The sequence below is a fragment of the Podarcis cretensis genome (genome assembly GCF_951804945.1).
Source record: "Podarcis cretensis genome assembly, chromosome: 7".
NCBI lineage: Eukaryota > Metazoa > Chordata > Lepidosauria > Squamata > Lacertidae > Podarcis > Podarcis cretensis.
Genome location: NC_137176.1, coordinates 59,601,397 through 59,622,630, shown reverse-complemented (window position 1 = coordinate 59,622,630; position 21,234 = coordinate 59,601,397). Strand labels below are relative to the sequence as shown.

Below are 21,234 nucleotides of genomic sequence, written 5' to 3'. Positions count from 1 at the left end.
AATGGAAATTAAGAATTCTGGCTAAGCTGCCTGAGAGTTATTTTAAACAGGATCTGGGTTTTGCAAGTATCTATTAACATAAACCAGAATTTACAAAGATACCAAAAAATACATTGAACCTAAGAGTGGGGATGGTGGATCTCATCAATAAGAAGCAATTTTCAAGGGGATTCTGGTGTTCCCAAGATAGAGAAGAAGCCATGTTTACACCCACCTTTAAGCAGCAAATAAAAATTTAATTTTGATTAAATGCAGCATAAACAAATATGGGATGCAACAGTCCCCATCCTTGCCCTAATCTCCTCTTCCTCCTCATTATTATTTTTTCAGATTTATAAACTGGTTCACAACATAAAGCCATCGAAGCAGTGTACACAATAAAAACAGAAGAAAACACACAAATGCAAGCTCTAAACAACAAAATCAGTTCAACGAACTCTAAAAACGAGTAAACCATCCATACAAACAAAAGCTGTTCATCAGATATGAAGTTGATGTTCCATAAACAGCTGGGTTATGCTTCAGGAAAAATCTTAAACAAAAATTCTCTGTAGGGTAAATTTCATGAATTTGCCCACTTATTCTGCTACTTCATATATCAGTATGATGACTTCATGCATGTATATTCTCATCTTCCGCCAGAACATTTCAGAAGTTCAAGACCTTGGAGATTTTAGCAAAACGAATAAAAAAGCCAATGAAGTATAACGGAAACGTTACTTAAAGCAAGTCTGAGACTAGTAAAAAGAAAGCTCAGCCACTCCAATAAGTGGTGAGTCGGCAGTCCCAGGAGATATATAGAACGAAGCCAGAGATAGCTGGAAGTCAGATGTCTTGGAAGATTTATTTATTTATTTTTTGGCTATAATGGATTGCCAAAAGCGTGCATTTCATTATCAGCATCTCTACTGAAGAACAAGACCACAGATTTCCTGAAGCTACACATCTGGGGTAGACACACACCAACATTTATATGAGGAGTGAATAAACTTTTTCAGACAGAAGGAAGTGTTCCCTCGGGGGCAACCTTTTAGAGGCCGCATGCTGGTGCTGGACAGGGCCAGAGGCAAAAGTAGTCAGAGTAATGGATGTGAACCCTTCCATTATACACATATTCCAGGCACAGAGAAGCCAGGATTTTCTCCAGCCTTGCCAAGCCCCATCTTTTCATCCTCTATCCAGACAAACAAGAAGAATGAGCACAGCTCAAGGACACTTCCCAGCGAAGCAAAAGCACTTGGAGAGAGTGAAGAGCAGGGCTAGGAAGGGTTCTTTCCTTGGGAGAAAGTGTGGCCTGGAGAGTCAAGGGCCAAATGGAGAGACTTGGAGAAGACATAGTTGGCCTCAAGTCAGAGGTCCCACATCCTTGCTATATACTGATACTGATCTTAAGTACAGTGGTACCTCGGGTTACATACGCTTCAGGTTACATATGCTTCAGGTTGCAGACTCCGCTAACCCAGAAATAGTGCTTCAGGTTAAGAATTTTGCTTCAGGATGAGAACAGAAATCGTGCTCTAGCGGCGCGGCAGCAGCAGGAGGCGCCATTAGCTAAAGTGGTGCTTCAGGTTAAGAACAGTTTCAGGTTAAGAAAGGACCTCCGGAATGAATTAAGTACTTAACCCGAGGTACCACTGTATACATTTGGCAGCCAAAGTGCAGCTTGAAACAGTGAGTGCCCTACATGAAAAAAATGCACAAAACAGGGTTTGCAGTTCTGCTCCCTGGAGCATGGACTCTGGCCCCACTACTACCTAGGCCTTATAGGCTTAGCGGCTGTCCAATTAGTAGGGTTTTGTGCTTCAGAAGTTGACAGCTCTAGATCTCTGTGTTCACTCTCGATTCAGGCATTCTGACCTCCCCAAGTTCTACTGAAGGCTCTCTTGCAAGGTACAGTAAGGTCACTGATTTACATGACGGAGACCTACTGTCTTATAGAGCAGTGTTTTTCAACCACTGTTCCGCGGAACACTAGTGTGCCGCGAGATGTTGCCTGGTGTGCCGTGGGAAAAATTAAATTCAAAAGATTTAAAAATAAAGTATTTTATAATTTTTCATATTTCTGTTTACTTACTATTTCATAATAAAGTAATTATAAAATACTTTCTTTGTGTTTATTTGATTCCTATTCAAGAGAATTACTTTATATATAGTCAATATAGGCACAGTTAAATTTTTTAACATTTTCTAATGGTGGTGTGCCTTGTGATTTTTTTCATGAAACAAGTGTGCCTTTGCCCAAAAAAGGTTCAAAAACACTGTTATAGAGTATGGTACCACCTAGGAGGAAGTCCGTTAGCAGCAGAGTCGAGAAGATAAAACTTGTCTGTGAGGACGCAACAGATCCCATGTGAATCACCTCATAAATCATTATAAAAACTAGCGTAGCTGAAATATACCTGCAGAATATAACTTCACACCTCTCCCTCCACAAAAAGGTTGCAACCGTCAAGGCACTTATCTTTGAACTGTTGATCCAAAGAGAAACCATTTCCTGCATAATTTCCATTGTGCAATGTTGCATTTTTGGAGATGTGTGTGCTTTATGTGTGCGTACATTGGGGTGGGGGATACAGCTAGCATTTAAAGAGCCATTTGCTCAATACTGTATACCCTTCATTAACTTTATGAAAACAACATACAAAACTGAGACACCCAGGAAAGAAGAGGTGTCACCTTCTCAGTATGAACTGATGGAGGGTAATGAGCTCAAAATTGCATCTTCCTCTGCACAACTGTATCAATATTTCTCTCAGTCACCGCCTTGTATTTCTGGCAAATTAGCTGTTTTCTCCACCAAGCAGGCAAGTTATAGTCTCAGGGTTAGAAAAGGATGCTAACTAATGATGGTTTAAGTTTATGGCTAAAAATACTTGAAAGCTGCATTATCAAATCTTCCCAGAAGCACGCATATACACAATGCAACTTGCAAACTGGCGACTTCATAGTCACCACCTGCACTCTAAACATAGAATCTCGACTCGCAGCCAGATTTAAAAAATAGTATTTTCAAAAAGCAGGATAAGGAACAATTCAACAAGAAAACCGCTGTCCAAAAAGCATATGAGCAGCAGGTGGAGTGGAGTGGCTAATAATGAAGTACAAATGGTGAAGCTCCTGGTTTTGCCATGAACTCACTACATGTTCTTAGGCTTTCTGTCTCAGGAGACAATGAAGACGTGCACCTTTGGGGATGAGGTTGGGATGTTGCAGCACCTGCTGTGGCTGTGGAGACCGATATGGGAGAGACGTGTTTTGTTACAGCTGGGGCAGATGAAGGCATCCAGTTGTGCTGCTGTAGATGCACTTTCTCCCAGAAATCATTTCTCCTCTGGTCACTGCTATGGGTACACAACTTGACCGCCTGCCTCCAGGCACTGCGGTCGTCTGCAAGGGATTCCCACATGGTGGGGTTGATGTTGTCAGCCTTCGTGTCATGTTTGCAGACATATTTGTAACACGCAACTGGTCTGTGGTGCCAGAAGCCAGCTCCCCATAGAGAAGGTCCTTGGGGATCCTGCCATCTTCCATTCTATGGACATGACCAAGCCAGCGTTAATGTCACTAAGGCAGGAGTGCGAACATGCTGGGAATGTTGGGCTTGGGAGAGCACATCTTTGTTTGGAATTCTGTCCTGTGCCCCAAATCCTCCTGTACCCCAAATTATCGCGATGAAGTGCATGTGAAAGGCGTTGAGGCATCGTTCCTGGCAGTTGTAAGTTGCCCACAACTCTTTTTACTAGTCTCAGACGTTTGTGTTATACTTCATAGGGTTTTTTAATACATTTTGCTAAAATCTCCAAGGTTTAGAACCTTTGAAATGTCTTGAAGACTGCCACATTGGCTAGCGCTGTGTTAAAGTATGTATGCAAGAGCACTGAAACACACAGTGCTTCGGGAATGCTAAACAACTTGTTTTGAATTGCATTTTTTAATAAAAAAAGTAGATGTTCTTTTATTTTTCCAATGAGGATTTAAACTTTCTTCCGAAATTGGAAACATGCTTCCTTCAGTTTGTATTCATTTATATTAATTAAGACTGCAGCTTTTATGTTCGCGCAATAATAGTGGAACATTTGCAATGTATTTCTAAACAGTTAGATACAAATTAATGCAATGGTGGTGGTAGCCTTAAGCAAATTTCTTAATAAACAGTTGCTATTTAGTGTTGAATAAGTGGCTTAAGAGGGTAATTAGAGACATGTTTAGGAGTCTTAATTTAATGAACTGCACCACAAATACGTCTCCAAGCATAAGCATAGGCTTTTTTCCAAGCATTGTTTAAACTCTTACAGATACTGAAGCTATCATAAAAAGGAATACAATACAGAAGTATTCCAAGTTGGGACAAATGCATTTTACTTACACTATGATAACATTCCATTAGCATCCCACAATTATTGGTTGCCACTGTTTTACTGCAGAATGTTTTACCTAACAGGAAGAAATGGATTACTTAAAACACACACACACACCACACACCCTGAGTGGCATCTTAGGCCACCCAAGACTGAGGATGTTTAAAGACATTGTGTTCTTTCCCTTATTCTTCAAAGACGGACAAAGCAGTTTGCAGACTAGTAGCAGTATTTTCCCCCGCCCCCCGAAGACCACTCAGCTATGTTGTTTTAATTATTCTTGAGAATTACAAATTCCTAAGAAATGTAGAACCTATTACCTTTTCTTAGTTTCACATGCAACAATACTGTAAGGATACTTGAGGAATTCAGTCTTTGGAAACACCAAAGGATGGCAAACCTGTGGCCCTCGAGATGTTAATGAACTACAACTCTCATAATCTCTGTCAACCAACAATTCTGACTGGGGCATATGGGAGTTAGGAGTCCACTGACACCTGAAAGGCCGCTCAGGTTCCCCTGTTACCATATGCCTTCCACAGGTAAGTTCTCAGGTAAGTAGCTTCAAAGACAGAGGTCCTATGGCTGGGTCAGGATGGTATGGGGATGAGGGACCAACTCCCTTCTCTTGCGGGGGCCCAATTAGTGCCATTGCCTTCCGTTAAGAGTTTGGGTGTAATCCTTGATGCCTCCCTTTCCATGGAGGCGCAAGTTACAGCAACATCCAAAGCGACATTTTTCCATCTTCGCAGCATCAAGCAGTTCGTTCCTTACCTTTCCCGCCCCAACCTGGGCACAGTGATCCATGCAACGGTCACCTCCAGGCTTGACTACTGTAATTCGCTCTACGTGGGGCTGCCCTTGAAGCTGTCCCAGAAACTCCAGCGGGTGCAGAAAGCTGCAGCGAGGCTCCTTGCAGGGTCTCTGCCATGGGAGCATATTCACCCAGTGCTTTTCCAGCTGCACTGGCTCCCGGTGGAGTACAGGGTCAGATTTAAGGTGCTGGTTTTGACCTTTAAAGCCCTTCACGGCCTAGGACCCTCGTACCTACGGGACAGCCTCTCCCGGTATGCCCCACGGAGGACCTTAAGGTCCATAAATAGCAACACCCTAGAGGTCCCGGGCCCTAAGGAAGTCAGATTAGCCTCAACCAGAGCCAGGGCCTTTTCAACACTGGCTCCGGCCTGGTGGAACGCTCTGCCTCATGAGACCAGGGTCCTGCAGGATCTGATTTCTTTCCGCAGGGCCTGTAAGACATAGTTGTTCCACCTGGCCTTTGGCTTGGAGGCAATTTGATTCCTTCCCCATCTTTCTTTTTTCTTTTTCCTTTCTCCTCCTGTGATGAGGCTGCATTTTAATATTTTAATGTTTCAATATTTTAATTGTTCTATTTTAATCTTGTTTTTAAGTTGTATTCATTCAACTCGTTTTTATTATTGCTTGTTAGCCGCCCTGATCCCGGCCTTGGCTGGGAATGGCGGGGTATAAATAAAAATTATTATTATTATTAGCTAAGCAAACTTTTAGTTGCAAAATCTGTGAGGTTACCCATAAGGAACATAGGGTTGTACCCAGTGCTAACCATACACAGAACAAACATAGCTAACTTTGGTCCATTAATTTAAGTGGGTCTACTCTGAGTAAAAGTTAGTGGGATGCAACCGGTAACCTGAATTGCAAGTTAGTGAGCAAAAGTTAGTGGCATGCAACTGATAACCTGACAGGTATTGTGTGGATAATAGGAATCTAATTATTTGAGAGAAAGTTCATTAAAAAACCCAAAAAACTTATAGTGCAACACTAGACTTGTCTACTCAGAAACAAGTCCTATTGAATTCAGTTTATGTCCAGATAAGTGGGATTAGGATTTCAGCCTTAGTTTACTTTTAAAATATCAAGTAATATTTATATAACAAGATATGCTATGACAGCACAGAACATATGCAAAAAACTCAGTACTGAGAGTTGCAATAAGCAAAACCACATTTTCAAAGCTATCTAAGGATTCTTAAGGAGCTATCCATTCTTATCAAAATGATTTCTCTGACTATGTCCCAGAGGAGAAGGGAACAAGCTAAGATGATAAGGGGTCAATGTGTTAAAGGCCTCCTTATTTTTTTCTGAATTAGTTCTAAATATTTATACTCATACAAGTCAATTATATTTTTTTAAACAATAGCTTGGATCATCACACTTAAATAATGAGCTATTCCAGCTCTAGTTTCATCATCTACATGTCAGGATTTCATAAACAGTGGGTTTCCACTAAGGCTCAATACAAAACAATTGACTTTAGGTCAGGTTTGAATTCCCTACCTGTGACCCTTGATAGTATAACTGCTTTGAAGCTGCCAAAATGTTTTCACTACATGTTCATCTTCTTATGTTAGCCAACAAAGTTAACAATACTAGCTTACCCAAAGTTCCTCTCCCTTAAAAAGACTCTTTTGGAGACAGACAGCAATAAAGCAACTAAAATGCAGATGAGCCAGTAAGTAAAATAATAATTAGAAAATACTTAGCTAAGAGGAAACAACTAGCAGAAAAGGTGGGGGGGAGAGAAAGCTTAATATCAGAGTGAATATAACAATCCAATTATAAAGCAAATATTACCAGGCAGGCTATATAAGCAACATGAATTTGCAAAGATTATTTTAAACTAAGTGAAATTACGTTTGAATCACTAGAGCAGAGACATCGGAGATCAGAGCTAATCTATTTTTCTCTAATATCCATTACTCCCTCCCTCCTGTCCTATACAAAAGGACTTGATCCCCATCTCTAATGTGAAGATCAGAATCTGAAGATCAGAATCCACGAGATTTTGCATTTTGTCGAGTACTGCATCATGGTTCTTGGAAGTTTGTGTGTGTGTGTGTTATTTAAAAGTGTATTTTGAGAGAAAAGGGGTTTCCCATCCTTCAAAATGTTATTGTCTCTTGTTAAGCGACAAGTAAGACTCCTGTCCCCAGTTCTTATGCACATACATTCTGTGGTATAAACTGTTATCTTTGTATATTTTTAGACTTACCAAGGCTGCAATCCTAAGTCTGCTTATCTGAAAGTCCCATGGAATTCAACAGACATCCTTCTGAGTAGGCATGGTTAGGGTTGCACGTTAGAAGTATACATCACATACATCACACTCGCACACACCCCTCTCTAGTTGTGTAGAAGTAAAAACCTGAATGTAGAATCTGTGTCCTTGTGTACGTCCCATTTTCAGGGAAGACTTCATCACCCACACTGTAGGTTGTTGCCTGCTCCCCAGGTCAAGATGCACTGCAAAAATGATGGCATCGTGGAAACTAAGGAGAATGCCAATTCTCAACTTGTTGCTTTCCCTCCATTTAGCTTGCATTGGAATCCAAATTGTCTCTGGTTAGTCCCTTGAAAAAACTGATTTGCTTACCTTGTCTGCAGTTTGAAAGAAAGGAACTGTAAAACACGAGTCCAGATGTGCATGCCCAGCTGTTGGGAGAAGCAAAGTTAACCGTGAGTAAATATGTGCTCTTTTAAAAAAATGTTTTTTAACTTCACTTTTTAAAGCATTATAGGACAGCTTTATTTACTTGAACATTAAATTATTTAAACGTAAAAGGGTATGGAAACATTTGCAATACAAGACAGAGAGAATGCTGGGATGTGAACATGGGAAGTCAGGGTCAATGTCCACCTTATGCATGAACTCATTAGATGTCTACAGGCCATTTATTTTAAAGCAATCATAAATCACTTAATATATATTTTAAAATAATTAAATTTCTTAAGTGGTGAGCCTCAGACAGGCACATTTCCCAGTCATACCTGGAGATGTCAGGAACTCAACCTGACTTCTCCTGCGAGTAAAACAGTTGCTCAGTCACTGTGCTGCCGAAACTGCAACCCTGCACCAGATCTTGACCATCATCACAAAGTGCGTGCCAAGCTACATAAATAATAACATCTGCATAATGCTTACTACAGAATTATAGTAGCGACATGTTGACCAAATCAGAGTATTTCTTCTTTTAAAAACCCAGTGGGAGAGTCATGGCATTTAGCCCTTGCAAGCTGTCATGGACAGCATTTGTTAAGGCACAAGGCTTGCAGATTGGCAGGAATAATGTCATTCCCTCCCAATGAAAAAGTATAAAGGAATTGAAATCTTGCATTTGCAACAAAGCCCAGTCACAAAATATTCTCAATTGGATCTTTTTACTCCAATGTGGCACATCAAAGAAAGAAGCACATAGAGAACATTAACATATTTACTGTGAGGTGCTTTTGACTATGGAAAAGAACTAGAGATTTATAGAACAATTATGAAATATTCGGCCATAAAATCCAGACTGCAGAAATGTGAGGCTAGTCAGAATTTGAGTGGCTCCTCTTTAGGCTAAATAGGCAGGTTAAGTAAAATGATGATAAATGTCTAGATATTATGCAGAAGCCTTATCACATATTGTTTCATTGTAAGTATCTGGTATGCTTAGAAATCTTTCAGAGAAAGTTTCTAGGAAATGAGCCAAGTATAACTTAGTATGGAGTATAACAAGAAGGGGAGTTTGGGAGTGCCTTGAGATAAGATCTTTATAACAGAGAAGTCAAAGCTTTTAAGGGAATAAATGATTTAATGACTTTGAATTTGGTATAAAAGTTTGACTGAGAGCCTTTTGGATGAAGAGACTTTATTCCACAGGTCAGAATAATTCAAGAGGACCACACAGCACAAGAGCTCTGGTTTTTTTCACATCTACCAAAGAAAACAACAACAAAACTTTCCAAGCCCTTTTAACCTTTGCTTGATTTTTTTTGTATTTATTTAAAATAATTTCTACCTCACTTTTTGCCCCGAAAGGCTGGTTCCAGATGAAAAAACACTAGAATAAAATTAAAATATTGAGATAAAAGAAATACAGTATCTCAGTCAGTATTCAGTAGGGCTGTTAGGGTCAGGTGTGTTTTTTTGGTGTGTTTTTTTAAAAAAACCCTCTTCACAACAGGAGTTGAAGGCAAATTAAAAGAACATTTATGCCATCCAAAGAAGTGGGGAAAATAAAACCTCTTTTGGAAAGGAGCTGGACAATCTGGTGCTGTTCTAATGTCCCCCAACCAAGCACATTAGTGAAGATGGTGGAACATGGAGCAGATCTTCAGATGCTTAATGCAGTGAATATACAAATCCATGCGGGAAGAGAGGGTGTTTCAGAAAGCCTGGCCCCAAAGCCATTTAGGACTCTTTACGTATCAAACACCACTTTGAACTGTGAACTGAAATTAATTGGAACCAGAGCTAATGAAAAAGAACTGATATAATATATGCATCCTAAGCAGTGAACACCAAAACTACACTAGATGCTACATTTTTAATAGCTCTTTGTAACACTCTTCAAGGACAGCCCCAGAGTGCATTGCAGTAGTCCAACCTAGATCTAACCAGGAGTGATACAACAGCCAGAATGACATGACCCAGACCTACTATTCAAAAAGCACTAGAGTCTTGTCTGGGTTCAACTTCAGTTTATTAGCTCACATTCAGTCCGTTGAGCCCAGACAACAATTCAGGATTACCACAGCACAATAGAGATAGTGAGATAGATAGATAGATAGATAGATAGATAGATAGATATGGGTATCACCTGTATATTGATGACACCCAACTCCCAATCATCAGATGACTCTTCCATCAGTGGTTTCATGCAGACAATAAAAAAGTTTGGGGACCAAACAGAACCCCATGGAACCACATAAGCCAAAAAGAACTAATGTTCATGATATTTGGACTCTTTGCCCTGTGGTCACTTCAACATGACCATACTGAAGCTTAGTTCCCTACAAGCTAGCACAGAGATTTATTCCCATTGCTGATATGGCAATGGAACTGCTCTCATTTCTAAGCAAACTGAATTACTTGGACTGTTGGTAGGGAAAGACTGTCAACTATCCCATAAGAGATGCACTACTGCACACTCATGTGGTACAGGAATACAGTGGTACCTCGGGTTACATACGCTTCAGGTTACAGAGTCTGCTAACCCAGAAATAGTACCTCAGGTTAAGAACTTTGCTTCAGGATGAGAACAGAAATCGTGCTCCGGCAGTGCAGCAACAGCAGGAGGCCCCATTAGCTAAAGTGGTGCTTCAGGTTAAGAACAGTTTCAGGTTAAGAACAGACCTCCAGAACGAATTAAGTATTTAACCCGAGGTACCACTGTAGAGCTAACAGTTGCGAAAAGAACCTGAGGGCACAGGCTCTGCCCACAGACACCAGCTGCAATATATAACTCAAAGGGCTTTAATCCACACACCTTTTTTGTAGTGTGAAACAAGGACTCCCCACCCCCGCCACTTCATGATGACTCTTCCTGGTTCAGACCAAGCACCCATCTAGCTCAACAGCCTACTTCCTCTAGTAGCCAAGCAAACACTTCCAGGATTGCAACAAGTAAAGCTTGTAGGTGGGTCCACCATCCCTTTTAGAGATCTACAAAGATCTGTGAGCATGGAAACCTCACTGGCATAGGCATGGTTAATGGAGGGTTGGGCTAATTCATTTTTAGAAAGGGTGTAGGAGACAGTGGTCTTCACTATGTCTTGTGGATGTACTAACTGCTTCAGAGCAGTACAGAGCGGAGACCATGCCAGGGTCAGCATACCTCAGTGCAACAACAAAATGTCAGTGTGCCTTGAACTACAGAGGTCGTATTGCAAGGGCTGTAATACAGCCAGTGCAGACTCTGTGCATTACTACTGCTTTTCCAGTCCCATCAAGAAGCAAATCTTATCAATTGCAGCCTTAAACAGCCTTTGCTACAAAAAAAGCAAGTTGTCTTTCCATAAGGACCGAGAATAAAGGAGCAGGACTTCAACTGTGACAGGAAGACCCTGAAATAGTGCACATTGTCATTGGAAACTGAACCAGAACCATAATCTTAATTCTTCCACAGACTCTGCAAAATGACCATTTCTCTCTACTGTAATAGCTTTCATTAAATAAAAAAAATCCTTCCAGTAGCACCTTAGAGACCAACTAATTTGTTATTGGATTGGTATGAGCTTTAGTGTGCATGCACACTTCTTCAGATGATCTTCAGGTATCTGAAGAAGTGTGCATGCACACGAAAGCTCATACCAATAACAAACTTAGTTGGTCTCTAAGTTGCTACTGGAAGGAATTTTTTTATTTTGTTTCGACTACGGCAGACCAACAAGGCTACCTACCTGTAGCTTTCATTAAGTGCAAGCAATTGTCAGAACTGGCCATAGTTTTTTTAGGCTGAGAAATCATGAGCAAATATGTCAGTTGCAATCCTACATTCACTTACCCAAGAGTATCACTGAACTCAATGGGACTTATTCTTGAATAGACTGGCATAGGCGCTTTCCTGAAAAACCTGCGTAGATGTCCTTGCAACCTTGCTTAGACCATCTACTTCAGCCCTCACCAACAATGTACCTGCCAGATGTTTTGGACTACAAACCCCATCAGTCCAAGCCAGCACAGTCGTAGGAGTGACAACACTGTTTTCATAATGTACATTTAGTACTTTTAAAAATTCACCATGCACAATCTAAAACAGGCATAGGCAAACTCAGCCCTCCAGATGTTTTGGGACTACAATTCCCATCATCCCTGACCACTGGTCCTGTTAGCTAGGGATCATGGGAGTTGTAGACCAAAAACATCTGGAGGGCAGAGTTTGCCTAAGCCTGATATAAAACAACCAGTTGTAGAACTATGATGACCAATGACAACAAGGGAGGGCAATAGCCCCAGAGCAATAAAGGTTCTAGGAAGGCACACGTAAGATTTATGGACCCAATGAAGTATCCATTTTAGCTTCTTCAGGGTTGGGGGAATGTAATAAATATAGCTACACAAAAGACCATGGTGCCTAATGAATGCTATGTGTGTATTAAAAGCCGTTTAACCAAATAATCTCCCTCTGAAGAAAGGCTTCAAAGCCCAAGTTTTGCTGGGACATTGAACCAATTAAGTAAATCTTGTGTGCACTTCCTAGAACACTCTGTGCAACTTTGGCAACACATGGCATCATCTGGAAGTCACTGTCCCCTTCTCGTTTCTGAAAAATGGCTGGGAATCATCACACATAGATGCTGGCAGCACGGCTACTGTTTGATTTCCAAGCCTTGTGGGAACCTCCCTCCAGTGTTACGTGCTTGGATGATTGGTGCTGGAATGGTTCTGTCACGTTAAAGCTGCCCCCTTTCATTTTAAGGATGTGTCTTTGGCATTGTTATAGCTGACCTGAACCACTTGAGCAGCCATCATACAAGCAACTAAACAGACAGATGGAGACGATTATGTGGTCAGAGATCGCCATAGTGCCAATGAAGTGTAAGATTTGTTGGGTGTGGTTTCCTCCACCCTCTGTTTTTCCATTCCTGCTCCCACCCTGTGTGGCCTGGATGGGAATTGCAACAATACACAGGATTTTTGGAAACTGGAGGGCATGGATGGAGAATCTGTGGCCTGCCATACATTGATGAACTCCAACTCCCATCAGCTCCAGCCACCACAGCCAAAGGTCAGGGATAATAGGATCTATAGTCCACCGACATCTGGAGGACCACAGGTTTCCCATCCCTGTAAGAGAGACTTAAGCCTTTTTCACACATTATGAAGAAGGCTCCACATGATTAAGGGGAACGTCTGAAGAAGGAAAGTCTATGCATGTAGGCTTCCTCACTTCATGCATGGTTACGGTTGGGGTGAGGCATTGGGAGTTCTTAATGTTAGGAGCTGGGCCTGTGGTACAATCCCGTTTCCTCTTCATTCTGTGAAGGTTCCTTCACATACTCAGCCAGCAGAGCATGAGACTCTTAATCTCAGAGTCATGAGTTTGAGCCCCACACTGGGCAAAAGATTCCTGCATTTGCAGGAGATTAGCCTAGATGGCCTTTGTGGTCTCTACAATAGCTCTACAATTCTGTGATTCTATGAAAACATGAAGATGGCTTCACTGTAACAGCATACTAACGACAGAAATCCTCAACTGGAAAAATCTAAAATAGATTTATTAAAAGCTTCCAACAACTCTGTGCCTTGTTATACCTAAATAAATTCCACTGAAATCTTCATGGTTACATCTTAACAATTTGCTTTTCATGGCCACTGGAAGCAGAAATCTTCATTTCTCTTTTTTGTGACATCACTGTCCTCCGGTTTGGGACTGACTTGTCTCTGAGTTCTCTAGTCAACTAGGAGAGGTGACAATGATGGAAGAGGAGCTAATTGTGTTTTGGACAGTTGGACTTCTATCTTGATCAGTATCCCAGGCTTTAATTCCACTCTAATATCAGGCATTCCTCATTTATTTTTAATTTGGGATGAAGGAACCCCACAGGGTGATCACACATTAAGGTTACAATCCTATACACATGTATTTGGGAGTTATAATCTTGCTGAACTCACTAGGGATTACTTCCAAGCAAACATAAAATATGTAAGGGACAGTTCACTTTGTGCTTACTGCATTTTGCACTTAATGACTCCATGGAGGCCAAACATGTCAGCCAAGCTTATATAGCCTTGATTTCCATGACTTGGTTAAAAAAAAAAGTATGACTGAGAGTTCTGAATTAGTCATTTCTTAAATAGCTCCAATAATCCATGATCCCATAAAAACTGCTGAAGAAAAGAGTAATCATCCAGCCCTATAAAGAATAGAGATTTGAAGCCACCTGCAGATATACTGGTGGGAAACAAAGTCATTTCCTGCCAGTAGAGCAGCAGATAACATTGGCGTAAATAAAAAAATAGCTCCTGGACACAAGTGGATGTCAAACAAGCTGTGGAAGAATGAGCAAAGACTCTTTAAAAAAACAAAAAGACTGGCTTTACCCGTAACGTCCAAACTTATTGTGTCCAAATCAAACCTCAAAAATATTCACGCTGATACAAGTCCTATAGAAACCAACTGAAATTTGATCATGAAAGCACTTACTGGCTGATGTGTTTTCATTTCTCCCATATGTGTAAATACACATATTACTGCTAGGACCTTTCTCTCTGTTATACTAATAAGAGGAACCAGTATATGAAGAAGAGATGGTGGTAACTGCTGATATTCTCTGAACATTAACATCACGTCTTCAAGGATTCCTTTGAAGAAGATCGTAGTATTCAGATTAAAATAGCAGCAGTGCAGCCCTAAGACATTTTGGTACCTAATAGCATCCTATCTCCCCAAACTACTCCATACTGGTCATGGTACCCCAAAGTCTTTCCACTTATTTTAGCACTTGAGACAGAAAAGCTCTCCTTCTCCCTGGAAGTAAAAATAAAATCAATAATAAATTAAATAACCAACAACTTATTTCATAAAATGTACACACCATTTGATTTAGGGGTTGTTGTTTTTTAACAAAGCAATTTATGAAAACTTGCGTACCATTTTATTGAAGCCTACCATTAGGTTGAGACAGCCAAAATCAGCTGCCTCAGGTGGCTGCCACAGTCAAATGGTAGGGCTGGCTCTGAATAGCAGAAGCCATTCAACATTAGTGCCCATTCCCCCCCCCCCAATTAATATGACATTGTTGCTGCAAAATTCTAAGATGCTGTGATATAGCCCCTAGCCATCACAAGAGTATCCTTAGTTTGGATATTGGATGCAAAAACTTGTGGCAACACAGGAACTGCCTTTTTGTGTTAAAAGCCTCACAAATCACCAGGCAATCAGGTCTGTAGCCCTGTAAGAAGTATAAACCCATCCATCTTCAAATGGAAAAATCCTTGAATGTCAAAGGGTCTTCCTTATATTTTCAAACTCACAACCAGAACTCCAGCTTCATATGGTTGTAATAAGCCATACCTATACACATAAACACTGTATCATTTTTTAAAATTAAAAAAAAAACTTGATACGCCTAGGCAGCTCTATGATTCTGTATTATCAAAGCTCAAAGCCTTGATAATAAACCATCCAAAATCTTTTGCAATAGATGACCTAGCCAGAAGAGTATTTGAAAATCATTCAAAAATCATTCTTTCCATAGATGCCTAACTTCCTGTAAGAGTGGTGGTTTATAATGCCTTCCATATTTGGAAATGCTGTCCCGCACCATCTCAGCATGTTTCACAATCTGTTTTCTTTAGTCCTTGCCCAGAATGAAAACCCACGAAGTTCTTTAACTGGGATCCCGATATCTGCTACAATTTCAAAGTACGGAGAGATCCAAGCCCATTTTCTCTCAAGTTTTTCCAGGATGAGCATGGCAACAAGTGTAATAAGAAAAGACAAGATTCTGCGACAGTCACAAAATCTGCTCCTTTCCCCCCATTCTATTTATCTATTCAGATATATTCCATGCTGTTTTGAAAGATGCACAGTTATACATTGTTAGCAAGATTTACATAAACCAGCCACAGCTCAAATCAAAATGCTGCAGAGCTGAACATGCTCACCTTACCTGGACTATGAATTGCCAGAAAGAGTAACCCCCCGCCAAGTAATAAACTAACACACAATTAAGCCAATCTACATCAAAGCATGTTCAGCCTCTAGCAAGTCACTGCATTCCTTGCCAGAATAAAAATGAACTGGGTTAAAGCAAATAATGTTGCACAGTTCAGTGAAATTACATTTCTGTCTCTTGAGTGCAGGTGACAAAGGCATCTCAGGCACACAAGTAAAACCCAACCTTTGATTCTTTAGTTCAGCTCTTTCTGACCACAATGGTAATGCCTGCCACCATCACACATTTATATCCCAACCTTTCTCTTAAGGGATTTGTCCCCAGGGAAGGGCTGTAGTTCAGAGGTCGAGCCTTGGAGGCAGCAGGTCTTGGGTTCAACCCCTAGCCTCTCCAGGCAAGGGCTGGGAGAGTTTCCCTGCCTGAAGCCCTTCAGAAATGCTGCCAGCCAGTTTAGACATCACTGAGCTAGGTGGGACCAACTGTCTGACTGCGTTCAAGGCAGCTTCCTGTGTTCCAGAGATTAATGTTGAGCTGCAGGAACACAACAGGAAAGTCTCCAAGGACAGTTCATAGCTGCACTCACAAGGAGAGTCCAAAAATGCAGGCAGCTGTGTTGATTCACAGAGAACAACTATACTGACAACCCGGATTAGCCATACAGCATGACAGCACTCTTGTGCATAGTTACACAGGAGTAAACTCCCTTGAACTCAGAGGAAGTTACCCCCAAGTGCAGGGGTCAGCAACCTTTTTCAGCCGTGGTCCCTCAGACCATGTGGTGGGCCGGACTATATTTTGAAAAAAAGTATGAACAAATTCCTATGCCCCACAAATAACCCAGAGATGCATTTTAAAGAAAAGGACGCATTCTACTCATGTAAAAACACGCTGATTCCCAGACCGTCCATTGGCCAGATTGAGAAAGTAATTGGGCTGCATCCGGCCCACAGGCCTTAGGTTGTCTACCCCTGCCCAAGTGCATAGGTTCAAGTTGCAAAACACAGAGCTTTAACAAAAGATCTTCCACCAGATGAAATGCAGCATTTAGCTTTCTGTTAGTAACATAAACTATCTTAAAAAGAAGCACTACTATTTAAACTGCTTATGTGAAGTAGAAACCCTGCCAAGAGAAAGAAGCATAAGGCCTCTGCTTGAATACTTTCTTCATTCCCCATGTAATTAGTTTTATTGTGAAAACTATTAGCCACTCTTTGTTGTAAAAAAAAGAAGAAGAAATGATATCATAGAAGGATACATTTACACAATATCATCGCATTACAATGACTTATAAAACAGGCGGGGCAAAGATGTCAACAGCCATATTAATAATGGTACCATAAAGCAAGCAGGCACAGAAGGAAAGGAATGGCCGGGGGGCACCACCACCCTTCCTTCTATATGTTAATCTGTGACCAACTAAAACTTGAAAGCCTCATTATCACCTCAGCCACATGCCAGAGCAAGGTGTTCCAACAAGATGGTGGCATTTTGCTCCTCCTCTGAAGTCATCCTAGAAGCTACACTTGCCTGCTCTCCTGTTCCAGCTCCACTACACCACTTCTCACAACAACCTTGCGAGGCTGGAAAGCTGCTTTCACTCAGGACTGAGCCAGAGCAACCAAATTTTCTGACTCGGTACAAGACAGGCTGCTATAAACTATAATTCTAGGTTAGCTTGACAAGTAACAACTTGGCCAGAGCTACTTAGTGGTCTTCATAGCTGAGCAGTGAGTCCTGTTCCAAGTCTAACACTCTACCCATTACACCACATTGGCTTGTGACTCGTCTGGTATGTTCTGCATTCCATAAAGAAGACACACACACACACACACACAGAGAGAGAGAGAGAGAGAGAGAGAGAGAGAGAGAGAGAAGGGAGGCAAAAATGCCTATTCCACCCAAATTGGAAGATTGTCCTGCATAGCGGCAGACCTGTCAGCCGCAGGGCTTCGCCACACCCCCCAGGAACTTTTTCTCTCCCCCCCCCTTGTTCTTCAGATAATCTCCCTGTGCAACATCCTAAACTCTGAACAGTTTTACAGCTGTCGAGTCGCTAATGGGAACTTCATCTGTGTGTACCCAGCACAAGTGCTGTCAGGAAGAAACCAAATGTCAACCTGAGGTATGCAGCAGTAGCCATAAATATTCCTTTGAACATTTACCATCTGGAACAGTAGATTCTGCTTCGACAGAGAGCTTGGACTAGCCGGAGGGCATTGTCTTTTCTTTTTAAAGATAGTCCCCCGTCAGGTCAAGTGATGCGAGAACAGAATTTAGATCCCTGCTCAGTTTCTCTCCCTCCACCTCCTGGCACCCAGAAGTTTTCAAGGACATTAATGTAACTAAGCTCGCAATCCTTCCTCACAAATTCTATCCAACTCAGCGGGACCTACTTCTGGAGTAAATATGCACAGAATCAGGTGGTAGGTCAGTTACCTAAAATGCAGCTCCACAGCAGGAAGCAATTAGACTGGCACCGCTTTGCGTGTTTATATTCTTGACACCACACCGCTGCACCTTGCCTTGTACCATATTGTATATCTTTGTGGAGACAAGGTGGCTTACAGAACAAGCCTCGCCAGCCACATTTCTCCAGATATGAAAGGGCAGCTGGAGCTGTTCAGCCCATGGAAGTTTTAACCCCCATTTGCAAGCGTTCTCTTTTTCTGCCTTTAAAAATATCTGGGAAAGTTTCCCACCTCTCCTTAGGAGCTTTGTGTGGAAGGGGGTGGAGAGAGAGAGAATCAAAACACTCCCATTTTAGTCATTTCATTTAACTAATTAGCAGTTTGCCAATACCCTTATTTGATACTGCTGGAGGGATTATTTAGGGGAAAAACGATGCTTTCTTGGAGAGGGTGTATAATCTGTAAGCCAGCCAAGCAGACAGGGGAATGCTAAATGTATGCATTTAACTTGAAAAGTTTTAGGGGTGATGTTATCCGAAGCACGCATCCTCCATCATACCCCCCCCTACATTCCTCAGATCTTATTCCAGAAAGGATTAGGCACAGTATCACTTAGAGAATCTCTCACCTGTAAAGGTTGAGGGCATAGCAAACCCCCCCCCCCAGCCACCACCCATGAGAGAGAATAAATTCTCGCAATTCTTACATTCCAACAAGGGATGCAAGAGTTATTGCCTATGCGAATTTATTTATTTCAAGGCTAAATATTGTTATTTGGTCACAGATTAACACAAACAAAACAAAACCGGATGCCTCGAAATATATAAGAAACAGAGAGCGAATCATATCTAACCAACAAACCGCACGTTCTACTTAAGTTGGCAAGTAACTTGTGCCATAGGAGCCTGGAGAGCAGTTACAGGTCCCAATCCTCCATTTACCAAGGAAATCCCATTGAGTTCAATGGGTTTACTCCCAAAGCAAGGAGGCATAACATTGCACTTTAAATCTGGAAATCCTCCTAAGCAGCAATCCCCACATGTAGGGGTAGGAGGCATGTTGGCAAAATCAGCTTCGAGGGGTAGCCCTGAAAGTCGTCGCATTAACGCAGATTAAGGACCATTTATTTGCCCAAGTCTCTGCATCTTGTTCCTTCCCTGAAGATTTGTTTAAAAAAGAAAAAAAAAGAAAAGCCCCTTTCAATTTAATTAACACTTCGGAGAGGCTGTTTAGAATCTATAAATAAATACAGCTAGACTTTAATGATCCGTTATGGTGATGCTACTTAGTTTTCAGCGAGTCGTAAAACTTTCACAAACAGACCTGCAAATGAATTACATCCATCTGCTCCGCGCAGCTGCGAGGGCAGCTTCTCATCTCCCCAGTGCTGGGCTGCTGCTCTCAGCTTGCTGCTGCTGCTGCTGCTCGCCCTCCTCCCACCATCACCACCCTGGAAATCCAGCAGGCAGCTTTGCCAAGTCATCGACATACCCCAACCCAACCCAGCCCTGGATTTGCCAAAAGGAGCCCGTCCCGGGAAAAACAAAAACCAACTACACCGGAGACCTCTCCAAAAGAAGAACCTGACTTGCCTCTCTGAACCGGCCAAAGCACAAATTCCGCCCCGCTGTCTTTCTTGGCACCCGGTTCCCGAAGATAGCAGAGTTGCGTGCGGGCGCTTTCCAAGGAGAACCCGGCCAAACTTTTTTGTTTCGGTTTTTTTTGGTACTTGGATGATCTACTACTACTGGCAGTGGTGGTGGGGAGAGATGTAAGACCCTGGCATCGCTCTAGGGCGCAACTAAAGCTTCCTTAGCATCAGAAATCTGGGGGGGGGGGGTCGAAAGCGTGCACGTGGGTGCGTAAAAGACACTCCCCCGCCGCAGTCCATCCCGTCCCCCACCCCACCTTCCCCGCCGACCAGAGGCTGCTGTTGCTGCTGCAACACCTTCTCGAGCGTGACCTCAAAGTGCATCCAGAGTGTCAGGTCTGCGAGGGAAGGCAGGCATCAAGCTCTGCCCGCTGTTATCTGTCAGCTATACAATAGGAGCATTGATAAGACGACCGGCTTGGACCAAGTGCGCCGGGCTAGCATTCCATTCAAAAGCAGAGGAGAGAGAGAGAGAGAGAGAGAGAGAGAGAGAGAGAAGGGTGGGAAGAGAAAGGGGCAGCACAGAGGGAATCCTCCGCTGACTTTTGTCCCTTTTACCTGGGCGATCTGCCGCTCCCTGCGTAAAAAGGGACCCTCTTCCGCGCTCCCCCCTCCCCCCGAGGAAAGAGCGCGCCCGCGCGCCACCTCTCTGGCTGCTTTCTTTGCGCAGCCGGAGGAGACCACCCCGCTCCGCCTGGGCCGCCCTCGGCTCGCCTAATCCCCACTCGAACGCGATGACACACACTAACCCCAACCATCTGTTGAAACACGTCCTCAAGCCCTCGGCGCGCCGCTGTGTCAAGACCGCGGGGGCTGCCCGAGCCAATCGCCGGCGCGGGGTGGCTCCGGAGGAAGCGCCGGCGAGGCAGCGACGAAGACGGCGGCGACGACGACGCGAGGCTCCAGGTCGGAGCGCGCACTTAAGCCCGGTAACCTGAGAGTTGCCGACAGAAAAAGGGCGGCTATTAAGAAATCCAGCAGCCGCAGGAGCAGGAGGCGAGGGGCGGGGTCAGCGGGGAAGGTAGAGGGGAGGGGAGGCCTCTTCCTCCGCCCCCTATTCTGGCTGGGGGGGGGGGGAGAGAGAGAGAGAGGGTGGCTTTGCAGGCGGGGGGGGGCGGCGGTCTTTAGCGCGCCTCCCAACTCCTTGCATTCCCAAAGGACCCTTAGCTGTGAGACGCACGGGGGAGAAATGCTGGGGGGGGGGCGCACCAAAGAAAAAAGCACATGGCAAGGCTGTTGGGAATCTCCAAATAAAAAAGCCTTCCTCCTCAGCTAGAGGAAGAGATCAAAAGCTCCCGTTGGAGAACCTGAGCAAGTGCTAATGCGCGGGTCGTTTGCGCCGAAACGGAGCAATTCGCATCTTGAAATCCTAACGCCACCTTCTCGGGATGGT

The 21,234-nt window shown here is 42.9% G+C and overlaps 1 protein-coding gene across 6 annotated transcripts in view; it reads right to left on the bottom strand.

Moving 5' to 3' along the window:
* Nucleotides 1-20,800, bottom strand: part of SULF1 (sulfatase 1) — a 100,405-nt gene extending 79,605 nt beyond the window's left edge. For 3 of the 6 annotated variants that reach the window (XM_079983060.1, XM_079983063.1, XM_079983065.1), the window contains exons 1-2: nt 20,591-20,799; nt 7,771-7,829 (exon numbers count right to left, since the gene is read on the bottom strand). The gene's annotated coding sequence lies outside the window, so the exon portion shown is untranslated. Of the gene's footprint in view, nt 1-7,770; nt 7,830-19,513; nt 19,584-20,399; nt 20,452-20,590 lie in introns of those variants that run through there. The other 3 variants (XM_079983066.1, XM_079983062.1, XM_079983061.1) reach the window with 3 other exon arrangements.
* Between the last annotated feature and the right edge of the window lie 434 nt (nt 20,801-21,234).